Source organism: Python bivittatus, unplaced genomic scaffold, assembly GCF_059951505.1.
Source record: "Python bivittatus isolate LINGU-HERP-01145 unplaced genomic scaffold, Pbiv_v1 ctg000340_np1212, whole genome shotgun sequence".
In the NCBI taxonomy this organism is placed as follows: Eukaryota; Metazoa; Chordata; class Lepidosauria; order Squamata; family Pythonidae; genus Python; species Python bivittatus.
Window position 1 is genome coordinate 17,213,997 of NW_028277056.1, and position 13,876 is coordinate 17,227,872.

The 13,876-nt window shown below is 38.3% G+C and overlaps 1 protein-coding gene across 1 annotated transcript in view; it reads right to left on the reverse strand.

The window, feature by feature from the left end:
* GUCY1A2 (guanylate cyclase 1 soluble subunit alpha 2) overlaps positions 1–13,876 on the reverse strand; it is a 188,899-nt gene that overhangs the window by 50,549 nt on the left and 124,474 nt on the right. The gene's annotated exons all lie outside the window — the stretch shown is intronic.

A 13,876-nucleotide genomic window follows, 5' to 3' on the forward strand; every position in this document is an offset into this window, starting at 1 on the left:
GGCTAGATCCCCTTTAGCTTATTGGATGTTATTATTTTTTCTAGTAGCAAGAGAAGTAAGTGTGAGCTTATTAACCAGAATCCTATGAGAAAGGATTTCTAAAACAAACACAATTTATTAAATATAATAGAAGTGAAGACAAATAAGATGGTAATAACTGTGTATCATTTAAAAGCCTTTCTTGGTTTTCTTTATGAGTCAGAACTCTAGGTTCTTTAACGCTATGGTTTTGTTTGGTTTTTTACAATGTTACTATAATCATACCCATTTATTTCTGTGTCACTCAAGCTTTCTCTCAATCTTTTTCTTCCAAGATTAGATCAGCTCTCCTAAAACTCCAGGGGGATGAACTTCTTTTTCTGTCTTAGTCTTTCCTAAGACTTGTCAAACTTCTTTAAAGTCAAACTCCATTGCTCACTCTCCTTGAGCAGAAAACTTTCATATTTCTCTTTTAAACATTTTTCTCCCTACCCAAGGGACTCTTCACTTCACCTCCACTTGATCAGCTGATTGACTTTCCTAGAATCCTCCAGCTGCCTGTCAGTCAAAAGGGTTAAGCCTTCCTCACCTAATGGCTCAAGTGGATTCTATACTTATAACAACTAAATTTCCCACCTATTACTCAGAATCCCAATAGTGGAGACTTATTTTCATACAAAAAAGTAGAAAATTGAGCCCACATTTAAGTGAAGCATGTGTGATACTAATCAGAAAAACACAGTAGCTCTACCCAATAAAATGTATTCACAACCTAAGAGTCAAGCCCAATAAAAATATTAACACTAAGACAAACCAAACAGCACATTTAAAACAATGCCCTGTGATATGATAAAGTGCATATACAACCATAATTAAAATTAAAAAGTGTATTAACTGAGAAACTGTCAAGTTTAATGAGAATAGGATGGGATAATCAGGCCCTGTACTAATGCACTAACCAAATAAAAAGATCTTTAAGCTTCTTTTAATGGCCCTCAAACTTTTGCAGAGACAAAAAGGAGTGGGGAGATGGTTGCCAAGTCTTAGGGCCAAACCCCTGAAAGCTCAGAACCTAGAGACAGTGACTCTGCAGCAAGGAATAGAAAAAAGGCAGTGCTCAGAGGAATATAAAGATTGTAGGGAGAAATCAGGGCAGGAAGATATGGGAAGAGAGCACCAACCTCAGAGAGCACCAAGAACTCTGCAGATATGAGAAGGTTGTAACTAGGGACTCTAAACTGGTCTCTGGTTTTAATAGGGAGCCAGTAAAGAACCCTTTCAGAAAACAAGAGTTGTATAATCTAGGTGTGCAACAACCAAGGTATATACCAATAACACTGCAGATTTATCCCTCAGGAACCCCCCAGATCCTAAATCAAATCATCACATGAAACTGAAAGCTCAGTAATTCAGCATAAAGTTAGCTGATGATTAGTCGAGACCCCAAAGCTGTGTATGAAGGAAGATGGGGCAATCTTGGAGTCCTGGAGACAAATAAGGGAAAGATACAATAGAGGATGGGAAGGAGGATTCATCTGAAACATGATATCTATCTTATCTATTTGCCATAAGGGAATGGGAGAACATCCAAGAGGAACCATTAATATGGCATTGTGCCATGGCTGACTGCACATCATCATCACAGGCCACAAAGGACTGACAGACGTGAGCATCATGTGTGTAACATGACACTGAAAGCCCTAATCACCCAAGAAAAGGGTATAAAAAGTAAACAGAATAGGACCAAGAACAGGTTCCAGCACACATCGGCTATAAGGGGAAATTCCTACAAGAGGGACACAACCCATTCACTGGACTAGTTGATATTCAAGGTGTGTACATTCTACAGACAGATTCTGTGTAACACTAACACATGTATCACAATATATTTTCTACACTATATTTTCTAGCTTGTAAGCTGGAACAAGCCTTCTAGTGTTATCTTCCATTTTAACAAGCCATTTTTGTAGTGCATTTATTATGCAATTTACTTTTTAGCTGGGATACAGTATTAGGAGCATGCACGTCTTTGACTGATACATTCTTATCCATACTGTCAAGTTGCAATGACAAATTTCTGAAAGGTAAATGAAACTAAATGGACTTCTCATAACTTTAACAGAAAAAGATTCTGTTGTTACTGCAATTCTATTTCCTTTAGTGCTGCAGCAGACATTTTAGCTTTTGGCTTTGTTGCAGACATATCAGCTGCATGAATAATTATTGATTTCAAACTCCTGGAAGAACCACAGGAACATTCTGGTCAAAAGTATGTAAGAGATGCTTACTGCTGATGTTATTATTATTATTGTTTCCTTATTTGTATTCTTGAAAACTATTTAGGGCAAATATTTCAATGTCCTCGATCGGATGTGTTCCATTTGAGCTAGCTGTCCAAATGAATTCTGCAAAAGCTTCTCATTTATATTTCTTATTCATGTTTGAGCATTCCTCAAAATGCATGTTATAATTCAAAAGCACTTTCGGAGTGCATGACATGAAGACTCATGAAAATGATTGCCATAGAGGAGTTCTTAAAATGGCTACTACTGGGGGCACAGCTGGTCCCAAAACAGGAATTTTCTCATTATCCCCACTAGACACCTGGGATCCCAAGATGACTTCTGTCTTTTTTTTTTTTTCCTGGACAGACAGGCACACCTGCAAACAAACCACCAGGATGCAGTGACCCATCGTTGTCATTTTCTAAGAACGTCCAGGGAGGCTGGGGGAGGCATTTTTGTAAATAACATATTGCTTTGCAGTTAAAATCAGATGAGAAATAATAGGCACCAAAGGACAAGTCTGCAATACTTTGGTGCCCATGGACACCATACTGGAGTCCTAGTGTTAGAATACTGTATGGGGCAGGAGAGAAAAAGATTGGCTCTGTACAGAACACAATATTAAGAAAAAATGAATTTGTTTTCTTTTAGAAATTTTTGTTGATTGGTCTGGCTTACTCAGAGTTGTCTCCATGACAACCTAGAGGCCATATGCCCTTTCCCAGAGCATTAATGAGGGCCATATGCTCATTCCCAGAACAGTCTATATATTTTGTAAGGAGAGGCTTTCAGAACTTTTTGGGGCAAATGAGATGCATTTAGAATCATAGAATTTTTGGAAATCTTAACAGTAAAGATGCCAGTGACTTCCAGGTATAAAGACTTCTTGAATATATGATTGCATCCATCTATTATATACATCCATTGTATAATAGCTATATTTCAAAATATTTTTTTCCCAAGAGCTCTATTCTTATGTTTCAGTTTTTAAAAGCTTATATTCCATATTTGGTGGGTAACAATTTTTTTTTTTTAAAAAAGGGACTTCTTGAACTCCAGCGAGAGATGGAGTTGGTTGAGAGCATTGTGATCCAAAGAGATTTAGTGACATAGAAATTACAACGCCCTTTCCTGAATAAGTGATGCCAATATCAGGATTTGAGGCAGAAATATATGAAATTAAGTAGCTTGTCAGAAGAATATTGTTATTCAGCTGCTCAAGACAAGAGACTGCTGATAACAACACATTACCATACAGCAGTGTTGTCCAAACTTGACCACTTTAAGATGAGTGGACTTCAACTCCCAGAATTCTGGGAGTTGAAGTCCACTCATCTTAAAGTGGCCAAGTTTGGACAACACTGCCATACAGAGTGAATGAACGGTAAACACCAAGGTTCTCAAGAAACAAGATCTTTCCACTTCCCAGAATGCTGTGCTTGGGTTAACAAATGATCATCTGATCAAACAAATTAACTCTGATTTGAAGATAGACTTGCTGGTTATAGGATCCAATACTCTTTTCAATCTCCAATGGCAATGGTATGCAAATGACAAAATGCCTTTTTTTGCGGGGGGGGGGGCTGGTGCCATAGCACCTCTCCTTTGCATCATCCAAGAACTCCAGAAGAATAAATGGAAATCAGAGCTTTGCTGAGATCCAAAATTAGAATGAATTCAAGCCCACCAGTTTCATGCTAGGAAAATGAAACACCATTCTAAATTAGTTCCCTTTGCCATGAGATCCAGGGTTCATCTGAATCCAAAGTACAATCCTAATATGTATAAAACTGGTGCTTTACTTTTAAATGGTGAGTTAAACCATAGGAGATTCAACCTACAGCTTGGAGTTTAGGGGCATGCTCTTCCTGTGAAATATACTTGTTTGTAATGTTCACTCCTGAGTTAGATTTCAAGGCATGCTTACACTGGGCTTTGGTATGTCATTGTGGCTTTTCTGTATACAGTTACAAAAGGCAATAAAACCCAGTGTATTCTCAAAGCTCCAGCTGCACAGGTAACATTGTACCTGGTAACTGGTAACTGCACAGGACATATATTGATCTGGATAAGGATAACATGATCCTTGGATGCTACTCATTCTTTTTGCTTCTTTGTAAGCTGCCCAAGAATCATAGGTTTCTGCTGACAGCCATCTGGAACCTGAACAAAAATCTCATATGCTCATTTCTCCTTAATTAAGTCAAGATTCACTTACATTTAAATTGTCTGATTTTATAGAGACAACAACTACAGCAATATGTAACTCATTGGTATAGTTAAACAAAACTTGTCATGCCTTCCTTCAGTGATCTTCTCAGAGGTGACTGCCATAGCCATTAAAAAAAAACACTACTCATTTCAAAAAGCATAAATTTTTGGGTCATAGGAGCACCGTGTGTTAAAGCTGGAGGAGCAAACACACACCAGAATTTCTACATAAGTGGAGCAACGTCATTCTGTTTTTTGCAACAGCTCCTTCAGGGACTTTTCTAGTATTGTATCAAATGGAACTCAAAGGTGTTATGAGATGCCCCTACATATTAAGTAGATAAGTTAGACTGGAATATACCTACTCAGGATTTACTTATTTATTTAGAAAATCTATATACCACCTTTTTTATTTTTTATTATCATAAAGAGGGAATACAACTCAGTTAAAATAAAAAAAAATTAACTATAGTTAATTAAAAATAAAAATGAATAATTGTAAGAAAAAAATGAAACAATAACGTATCTAAAACATATATTTAAAATGCTAAATCTCTTAATATTCTGTAATGGTAAGAAAATGCCATCCAGACAGAAACACCCACCAGTAAATCACAGGCATGGTTGAATAGATACATCTTGAACTTGGGCAGTTTATAATGCTTGGTGCAAAGTGATATAGAAGATAATTCCATAACTAAGAACTCTACAAAAGTGACTGCATATCTTTCCTACAGGTTGTATACTTGTGGTTGGCTGTGCAATTCCCACCTGTTCTTATGTCAACAATCAAAAGTATTCTGACCCATTTTTTTCTCTTGGGTTAAAATACCCATTTTGAGTCCAGTTTTACCCTACTGATATGAATAGAAGAAGAAAGGAGGAGGAGGAGAAGGAGAAGAAAATGACTCCAAGGAGAAAAAATTGCCAGGTAGTATTCCAAACAAAACCAAGCCCAAAAAGCCAAGCCAAGCAAAACTGTTGATAATAATCATGGTAGCACATCAAAGTAGAAGATGAGACTTATGGGCCTTTAAACTATCCATTTTGCCCAATTAGTGGCACTAAAGGTGGCTGTAGAGCAGTAATAGTGGAAGCCATCATTTCTCTGACAATATATCTGGAGTCAGGGCCACATTTCATTCATCTTGTTATTTTTGTACCACCTCTATATACGACAAGTTAGTAAGTGTCATATAGTAGTAGAATATATAGTAGAAATGTCTGTTTGGTTATAAATAAATTAGCAACAAATAGATTTGAATTGAGCCAGTTTGGTGTAGAGGTTAAGGCACCTGACTAGAAACCAGGAGACCATGAGTTCTAGTACTTGTCTTGGGCACAAAGCCAGCTGGGTGACCTTGGGCTAGTCACTCTCTCTCAGCCCTAGGAAGGAGGCAATAGCAAACCATTTCTGAAAACTTGCCAAGAAAACTGCAGGGACATGTCCAGGCAGTCACCAGGAGTTAATACTGATTGGAAGGTACCCAACCCAAATGTCTGTCTGTCTATCTTTGAACAAAAGGAAAGTCCTTGCTGATTAGAAGAGTGAACTTTAATTCCATTAAAAACAGTGGGAGTTTTGCCTTTGAACTCAGCTGAACCTCCACTAAGAGTTATCAAGGAAATTAAATTAAACTATGCACATGCATTTCTTTAGAGAGCTTGCCTTTATGGCTAGTGATTGTGAGTTTCCACTGAGTTTGTTTTTCAAAAAATCAGTGAAATCTTGGGAAAAGAATGTTCTATTTCAGTAATGGTCATAAAGCACCACACTAGGTTAATTTGGATTACAATCTTATTAGCTTGTAATTCACATTATATATCAAATCAAGGAAGTAATTTTTTTGTCTGGAAGGTAAAAGCATAATGAAAACGTAGGCAAAAGAGAGAGTTATCTAAGCTAGTAACAAAGCCTTACTGGTTGCTTGGGTTTAGAAGCTCATTACATCTTACTTTAGCAAGCTTTGAGAGCTGTAACTTCTTTTTCCTCCAAGATTTGAATTTGCCCATTGGAACCAGGGATTTTAAAAAATTCATCTGTGGGGAAAGATTTGTTCCTTTGCTTAATTTTCTGTGAGTGGCAATTATTACTTGGGATTTGAACAAAGAATTAAGTCAAGCTAACACAGCCAACACAATCAATCATGTTTGTGCCTTAACTTTTTATTCCAAGCAGTAGCAGAATATTAAGCAAAGCATCTTTTGTTCATATTTTTTCAACAGTATTTATTTTATTTAGAAAATGTATATATCTGCCACTCTCTTAATGGCTTTAAGCCACTTACAAAAATACAGTAAAAACACTCAAATGTTACGTTTAGCTTGCCTAAATTGGACATCAGCTAACAGAGGTTAAAAATTAAGTCCAGAGATGGGTTCTTAAGCAAGGGCCATGTCACCACCCCCTTAAGGAGCTTTCAGCAAACTGGTTGTTCTGAACTGATTTATATTTGGTTGCTATTTAAGACCTCTTTCAAGGAGGAACATGACTGAGGTATATAAAATCATGCATGGGAGGGAGAAAATGGACAAAGAATTTTTTTTTCTCCCTTTCCCAAAACTGCAGGACCTGGGACCATCAAATAAGGCTGACTGGAAGATTTAAACCAGACAAAAGGAAGCATTTCTTCAACAACGTGCATAATTAATATGTGGAATACATTCCAGAAGGTATGGTAATAGCCTCTAACTTGGATGGTGTGCAGGAGCACAGAGATAAACTTGAAGAAGGAATGCAAGTGTGATTATATTAACATCAGCTTAGCCCTGAGAGAGAGGAGTGGGTGAGAAAGCCTCATCACAATCCTCTTTGATATAAGAGGAGGAACAAATAAACCCTTTCAGACTTTCAAGATTCTGTTATTATACCCTGAAATAATAAAATGGAGTTCCAGTAGTCCTTGTAGAATCAGATTCCTGACCTGACCTACCTCAAAGGCCTGACAAATGTGTTTAAAAGGAAAGTGCATAAAGTCATAGAGGACATACCTGTCAAGGGCTACTGGTCTTGAAAATTCAGTGCCATCTTCAGATTGGGGGCAACATGTTTCCAAATACTAGTTACAGGGTAATAATACTGTGAGAGAGGTATTTTTCGGTTTTGTGCATATGAGTACCATGGAGCATCTGGTCAGACACTGTGAGAAATGAAATGCTAAGACGGGTTTTGGGTTGATCGAGCAGAACAATTCTTAAGATTCACAATAGGTTTGAATCAGCCTATTTCTTGTTAATGTTAACACATAAAGTGTTATAACAACAACACTAAACAGCTATGTGATTCATGGTTTCACTGACTGGATGCACACGTCATGTTATGCAATGATTTCTTTTAACAACAGTTTGTTAAATAAACCAGAATCGCTGCGTTCATCCAATACATTTTGAGACTGTTAACATCAGTGATCTGCTATTACTAAATCAACCACTGATTCACACAAAACACTAATCCAAAATCCATTATGGGGATGATGATGATGATGATGATGATGATGATGATGATGATGATGATGATGATATTCCCCCTCTATTTTTGTACAACTCAAGGTGGCGTACATAATGCTTCTAACTATTTTCCTCACAACAACCCTGACAGATGGATTGGGCTGAAAGAGAATAACTGCCCCAAAGTCACCCAGCCAGCTTTCAAAGGATGGACTAGAATTCCTGTTTTCTTTAGAAGATGTATTAGCTTTTGCTAGTATACATCCAAACTATGATTAGAAATGAAAGACAGAACTTCTAGGAAAATTGTGGATAGATGGTAACTACTTATTCAATGTCACCCATTGCAATAGGCATAATACTATAATAATGGACTAGATTTATTGTTTATTATTTTTTTAGTGGTGGTGTCATAGGTGTGGAGTGTGTGTGCATGTGACAAAACATACGCTTCAATGTCATGACACAAACATTGTCCTTTATGTATTTGGTCCTACATAATGTTACATCTATGCTAAAATGGCTTCAGTCTGCTCTTAAGCCAGAATCAAGGGGTTGGGGTATTATACAACTTGAGACTGGAAGAACCTGCTCTCCCTGCTGTACCTTGTGGATTGCATTCTGGTGGTGACTCAGCAACAAGACATCTCCATGATAGCAACTGACCTGTATAAAATCATTTATCCTATGGCATACCAGTCCCCAAGGCTTATGTCTTTTAGGGATCTATTAAAAAACCTCCTTCTTACGTATGTTAGTCTTCTCCAGGTACTACCTCCCTGTAACATTTCACTTTCAACAGATGGGTTTTTCCCTTTGATGGTTTCTATTCTGAAATGTTTTTACAGTGCTGTCAACCACTTTGGGATTCTCTGTCATAAGAAGTGGTAAAAAAATGTTTTAACACAAGAATAAAGATAACCCATGAGCGACCAGGAGGCCAAGCACATCACCCATCCTGTGAGGAGGAGAAACAGCAGCAGAGAGCAGGAACGGCCACTCCCCTCACTGCTGATACAGTACTAGTGAAGCTGAAGGCTCCTCCCTCCATTATGATTCTCTGGGAAGGCTCCTCCCTCCATTATGACTCTCTGGGAAGGCTCCTCCCTCCATTATGACTCTCTGGGAAGGGTGGGGTGCCATCTACAGGGGAGGGTATCTTCAAACAATTTACATCCCTCAACAGCTAGCTATCCATTATCATATTAATCATATACTAAAAGCAGAGTCATATTGGTTTCTTCTTCCCTCCTCATTCCCAGAAGTGTCTTGGTCAAAATGATAAATGAGCACTGCGCTGTGATGATACAAGCTCCGCCCCTTTTGTACCTGCATGTGATCTCACGATGCTCGTACAAATAGGGCAAACTTGCATTGTGATGGCATGATATTCTTTCTTCAACATTGTCCTTCCTTTTCCCCTTCCATGGACACCTCTGCCCTATCCCCTTTTTCTTCTGGTCACACAACTCCTAAGTTGCATCTGCCAAACTTTAAGATCTTGGGAGGCAATGACGCTCAATGTCCCATGGTTAAGAGAGGTAAATTGTGTGGGGACGCAGTTTATTTTACTTAATAAAACAGAAGAAAAAAAGTGAAAGAAAAAAGAAGAAAAGGAAATAAAGGAATACAACAATAACAATTATATATGTAATGGCTTTTTATACACATCCATATTGATATAATTTTTTACAGAACAGTTCCAAGAAAAGATTACCATGTTTCACTGTAATTATGCAGACATAATCTACATCAGTAAACATATGATTCATAGGTCCCAATTAAAACCAGGTATCCAGTCCACTGAGTAATTGGGACCATAAATGCATCTTTTGAATGTGGGCTAGTCTCTTAGTAATAAGATGGGCAATAAGAGACCTTCTTCATTGTTGAACTAACTTCTGGAATGCCCTTCCTTTGAAGATCAGTCTGGTGCAAGCATAATGACTCTGGGTGGCTTACAATTAAAAAAGAAAACAACATATAACAGAAAAAACACAACTGATTAGAAAGCTAACTCAGTATCAAAAGAACCAAAATCATACGAACTCCACAATAACCCTAACTCAAGACCTGGGAGCACAATCAAGTTTCTAATAGCTTCCTGAAAGTCCTTAGGGTGGGAACTATACAGATCTCTGGGACACGTCGGTCACAGAAGCATGTTTCTCTGTGTGACATAAAGTTTTACTCTCACATTTGGAACTTAGTGTCTACCGTTTAACTAGCTTTTGTCCTTCAAAGTGTTCCTCTGTAAGTGTTGTTATTAGTGTTACTGTGAGTTTTAAATTAAGCTGTTATTTTACTGTTTTCTCTTGTTTATTTTATGGATTTTGACCCATCACAAGATCCTATAAATATTTCAGATAAACAATTAATGATGATAAAAAGTCTTTAGATTCTAAACCTGACAGGAGGAACAGTTTGGATTTTATTATACCATAAGCACTCCTTGGAAGCTTTCGGGCTGAAGATAGGAAAAAATTGCTTTCAGTGAACAAACAATGCATGGGATGTAGTAGTCAAAGACAGATTTTTTTTTTTTTAACATCACTTTAGAGTCCTCCTCCTGGCAGTTTTTCAAAAAGCAGCCATTTATTTAGATCCTAATATAGCAAGTTTCTGTGTGTGTGTGTGTGTGTATTTAATTCCCTTCGCACCCCTATGGGTGGTATGTGTCTTCCTCAGTCTCGGATCTTCTATCAGAGGCCTGGGAGTTTGAGGGTTCTGCGCAGTATCTGAGCTGTTCCTAGCACTGCACTCTTCTGGACAGAGAGCTCTGATGTCATTCCTGGGATCTGCTGGAGCCACTCTCCCAGCTTAGGAGTCACAGCCCCTGCCACCACTGGGACCACTTTGGCCTTTCCTTTCCAGATCCTCTCTAGTTCCTCGTTCAGGCCTTGGTACTTCTCCAGCTTCTCATACTCCTTCTTCCTGATGTAGCTGTCACTTGGCACCACTACATCTATCACTACCGCTGTCTTCTGGTCTTTGTCTACTACCACGATGTCTGTACCTGCCTGCCTGTCTGGATGTGGAAGTCCCACAGGATCTTAGCCCTGTTATTCTCCACAACCTTCTGTGGAATCTTCCATCTGGGCTTGGGAGAGTTTAGCCCATACACTGTGCAGATGTTCCTATACACAATGCCAGCTACTTGGTTGTGCCGTTCAGTATATGCTGTGCCTGCCTGCATCTTACACCCTGCCACTATGTGTTGGACTGTCTCTGAGGCCTCTTTGCACAATCTGCACCTAGGGTCCTGTCTAGTGTGGTAGACCCCTGCTTTTATGGATCTGGTGCTTAGATCTTAGTGCCTGTTCTGGTGTTGCTATGATCAGTGCCTCAGGGCTGTCTTTTAGTCCAGCACTTTCCAGCCATTGATAGAATTTCCCAATCTCAGCTATCTGTCGATGGTACATCCCATGCAGGGACTTGCCTTGCCATGGCACTTCCTCTGCTTGAACTTCCTCCCATGTCTGCTGCTGCCTCAGGCATTCTCTCAGCAGCTCATCTTTGGGTGCCATCTTAGTGATGTACTTCTGGGTGCTCCGGGTTTCATTCAGGACAGTGGCTTTGACACTCATCATATATTAATCATTTTAGAGAATATATATAAACAGGGAAGGGGTAAAAAAAGTAGGGTAAGAATGAGCAAACAGGGGGGTTACAAATGTCATAGAGATTAGAAAAAAAATAGCAAGTCTTAACAGTTTTAGCATAATAAAACTACAAAATTTCAGTGTTTACATTCATATTCATATGATTACATGAAAAAAATCTACCCAATTGTATCTCATTTCCTTTTAACCAGTTTAAAATAATTAAACCTGAAGTCTTTTTTGAACCTTACAGCCAAGCATTACTATTTAAAATTAATTGAACTGTGCACTGGGTTACTGTCTTAATTAAATTTATTTTGCTCTTCTTTAAGAGGAAAATTTGAACACAATACAACAATTACTTGTTTCACTACAAATATTTGTCAATGTACGTGTTTCTTTATTGCTCCAAAATCTTTCAAGTTTCATTGCCAAGGATACAGAAGTATTTTAATATTCTGCCGATGCATTTATTTATAATGGGGAATACATTCAACTTCAGGTTACTAAATCATCCTGAAGCAGTTGTTTTTCATTCTGTCAAGGCCAAGGACCATCATCTACCAAACCCTGCTGAACTGCCAGCTAATTCTAAGAACTTGCTGACCTGCATTTTAAAAGGGCAAATTTAATTCTCCTGCTGTATTCTTTCTCTTAGTGTAACGATCACTCACTATATTATTTTTGGTAGAGGACTAAGGATTCTAGAAACCATTTTTTAAAAAGCACATCAACAATGATGAAAGTAGAATAAACTGAAACTGTTTTGGCTCACATATCCACCAAAATCAAACTAATAAAATCAATTTATGTAATAAAGCCCTGAAGACCAGCTTCTGGGGGCCTCAATTCAACCTGCATCATAGGTTTACAAGACTGATATGGGGAAGGGGTCACAGCTCCTTAACTGAAAGAAAGTTTTCATGCAAAATATCCTGATTCAGAGAGTCTAAAACCCTGAATTATCAGCTAAGGTTGTATAACACTGTAAACTAAATTCTGAGTCATACTCTCACAATGAATAAGGGTGAAGTTTAATCCAGGGAAAGTGAAATTATGTGGTGGCAGAATTTGCTGATTTCAGTAGAGGAACTGAGACAGTGTTGGAGCACTCAATAGCACCTGAGGAAATACAGGTGATACAAATAGCCAGGAGTGCATTTCTTAACTTCACTTGGTACATCAGCTGCAACCTTATCTAGGGAAAGCAGAATTAGCCTGATGTAATAGATCTGTAATGCAATCTGCTGGGGCACATTTCTTAACTTCACTTGATATATCACTGCAACCTTATCTAGGGAAAGCAGAATTAGGCTGACGTACTAGATCTGTAATGCAATCTACAGGGATCTTCCCTTGAAAGCACTCCTGATTACTTGAAACTTCAGCTGATGCAGAATTTTTTTTGTTGTTGGAGCTGGAGAGTAAGATCATATTATACCAACTCTTTATCAGTTGTTCATATCATTGGTGTGTTCTTCTGGGTTCACATCAAAATTACTGTTTTGATTTAGAGCCATAAATAGTTCAGGTTCAGGTTCTTTCAGCTATTTGAAAGATTGTCTACATAAGAGGTTGGCAAACAAGAGGTCCCATTCCTCTCCCATTCAGTGACAAAATGGTGATGTGAGATAACAATTTTAAAAAAATCCTATTTAAGTTTTACAGTAGGCACATGAAGCCCCTGGGAGGCTTATGGCACCCATTGTTAAAGATACCAAATCCATCATTCCAAATCCTTATGGCACCCATTTAACATTTTTAAAGATACCAAATCCAGCCCCATCCCAAGGGGTGATTCTCAGGCCAGACAGAACTTTATATAAGCACCCAGCAGATGGTTCCCACTCTCATGGACAGGAAGAGAATTATCAGAAGTCAATTGACTCAAAATGGTGGGAGAAAACCACCTAGGATTGACTGAATATTGCTGGAATGTTTTTGCTTGAATACTTTCTTCTGCATTAAGCACTGACCTATCTCTTTTCAGCAGTAAAGCAACTTTTATTTAGTTGTGTCGAGCCTGTGAAGCTTCTACTGTCACTGAATGTGGGGTTGAATTTTGGGGGAGCTGATGTCTATTGCTTGGTCAAATCTGACAGCAAAATCAGTCTGTTTTCAGTACTATGGGAGAAGAGCCTACTCTCTAGCTCCAAGATTAAACAATGCAGATCTCTTGCAGTCTCACTAACTATGGATCAAGTTGCCATGCCTTGCTCCAATATCTTAACCAAGCTGCAATCCACTGGGATCAATTAAACACAGATGAACCAACTAGCCAGCAAGTAGGACAGCATCTTGTCACTATCATGGGTTGTCATAACTGTCCTGGTCTAAGATCTGGCGGCTATT